This window comes from Tachyglossus aculeatus, chromosome 1 (assembly GCF_015852505.1).
Source record: "Tachyglossus aculeatus isolate mTacAcu1 chromosome 1, mTacAcu1.pri, whole genome shotgun sequence".
Classification (NCBI taxonomy): Eukaryota; Metazoa; Chordata; class Mammalia; order Monotremata; family Tachyglossidae; genus Tachyglossus; species Tachyglossus aculeatus.
The window spans coordinates 36,978,933-36,981,291 of NC_052066.1; the positions used below are offsets into that span (position 1 = coordinate 36,978,933).

At 38.2% G+C, this 2,359-nt stretch overlaps 1 non-coding gene across 1 annotated transcript; it reads right to left on the reverse strand.

Annotated features, from left to right (window-relative positions):
- Positions 1 to 592: 592 nt before the first annotated feature.
- On the reverse strand, positions 593 to 730 carry LOC119934735. The gene has a single exon (XR_005453004.1). It is a non-coding gene; the product is annotated as a small nucleolar RNA SNORA7 (small nucleolar RNA).
- Positions 731 to 2,359: the final 1,629 nt, after the last annotated feature.

Here is a 2,359-nt window from a genome sequence, read left to right on the forward strand (position 1 = left end):
ACATATGCAGATCAGACACAGCTCCCATCCCACTCAAGGCTCACAGTTTAAGGAGAATGGATACTGAATCCCTATTTAACAGATGAGGAAACTGAGACAGGGAAATACAATATAGGGATGAAAACATTCCTGCATTCCTTTCCAGACACAAGGAGACTGAAGTGAGAGTACAAGACCCAGGAACATTCTCACTGGAAGTTCATGTACAGTGTTCAGTACAGAAACACATAGGTTTCTATAGGTCAGTATAGAATCTCAGGCAGAGTGGTTTCTACTTAAGAGAAGGAACAACTGCTGATCAGAGCAGCCTCTCCTACTTCAGGTCATCCCATCCCCACTCCACTTTCAATGTCCATTCTTCCCTCCTTGTCTTGTTTTATGCTGTCGAGTCATCTCCGACTTGTAGCAACTCCATGGTCACATCTCTCACAGGACACCCCAATCTCCACCTGCAATTGTTTTGGTAGTGTACCCATAGAGTTTCTTGGTAAAAATATGGAAGTGGTTTACCATTGTCGTCTTCTGCACAGTAAACTTGTCTCCACCCTTGACTCTCTCCTATGCTACTGCTGTTCAGCACAGGTGAGTTTCGAATTGTAGCAGATTGCCTTCCACTTGCTAGCCACTACCCAAGCTAGGAATGGAATGGGTAGGCCTCTGCTTGACTCTCTCTCCCATAGCCGAGACAGATAGGGTACTGGAAACTCTCCAGGTGTGATCCTGAGAGGGGTCCTCACAATCTACTTGATTTATAGACCAGTACGAGGGAAATCCTTAAGGAAAGCCATCGTATCTAACTCTATTTTCGTACAGGGCTTAGTGCACATGGTAAATGCTGAAAAAAATATGCCATTGATTAGTTAGCAATGGTCATATGGTTTAGCTGCACCTTCTTAAACTGTCAGTGCTTTTTTGATAAATGATTGAGCCCACTGTTGGGTAGGGACTGTATATGTTGCCAACTTGTATTTCCCAAGCGCTTAGTACAGTGCTCTGCACACAGTAAGCGCTCAATAAATATGATTGATGATGATGATTGATGATAAACGACTGTTACATCTATGCTGATGTCGTAGGCATCATCCAAAATAATAGCTTCAGCATACTATAGGTAAGAGAAAACACAAGATGACTCCTGGTGATTTATCAGGTGACCTTAAAAAACACCTGACAAGTGGTGACATCAAGACCAGAATAACAGTTAGGGCTATGCTCAAATGAGGGCAATGAAGTTAGGGTAGATGCAAATTATATACAATGATTTCCAAAATAAATGCTTGCAAATTGCAATTTCAACACCCTGGTATTTCACTCTGAACAATACATGAAAATGATGCGACAGACACACTAGTTTTTGTCTAGATTTAATAATAATAATAATGTTGGTATTTCTTAAGTGCTTACTATGTGCCAAGCACTGTTCTAAGTGCTAGGGTAGATACAAGGTAATCAGGTTGTCCCAGGTGGGCCTCACAGTCTTAATCCCCATTTTACAGATGAAGGAACTGAGGCACAGAGAAGTTAAGTGACTTGCCCAAGTCACACGGCTATGTGAGGGAGCTGGGATTAGAACTCATGACCTCTGACACCCAAGCCCCAGCTCTTACCACTAAGCCACACTGCTTCTCTGATTTGTGAAATTGCTTAACTATAAAAATGATAAGTAAAAAAAGTATGTATTTCTGCTGCATAATACTGGAAATTACAGGAAATAACATTTAGTAAAGACCATGAATAATCAACTTTCAATATAGGTTAATTTTTAAATATTTAAATTCGACTTAAATCATCCAAAGGATGACAGTAATTCATTAGTGTAATGCTTGTTTTTCATAATAACTGTTTAGCTGAAGATCTTGATGGCCACTTTCCTGAGTTTACAAGTGGAAAATGAAGAATATCACAGAAATCTCCTTAAAAGTAATGTATTTTAAAATGTATACATTCCACACAAAGGAAATGAATTTATTTCTAAATCCCTGAAAAAAATGTTTTTTATCTAAAATTTGTGAAAGTGTAAGATGTAGGAATCTTCTGTCTTCATAATGTAATCTTCAAAAATGCAATTATTTAGCTGTATCTTTTATTAATTATATGTTAACAATGCAACACTTAAAACTTGATTATTGTAGTCACTGCCACACAGATAAAAACAGCACTTTAAAGCAAAACCTTCCCAAAGTAAATTTATAAACATTCCAAGTAATTGGTATGAGTCATATTTTGTGGCCATTAACCCTTGATTTCCAAATTAGTTACAGATGGGTGCAGCCTTACAACTATGCAGAGAAAATGCTAATGCAGAATGTCCAACTATAATTTTAAATTGAGCTTTTGTAAATTTGACAATGGAAGGCTT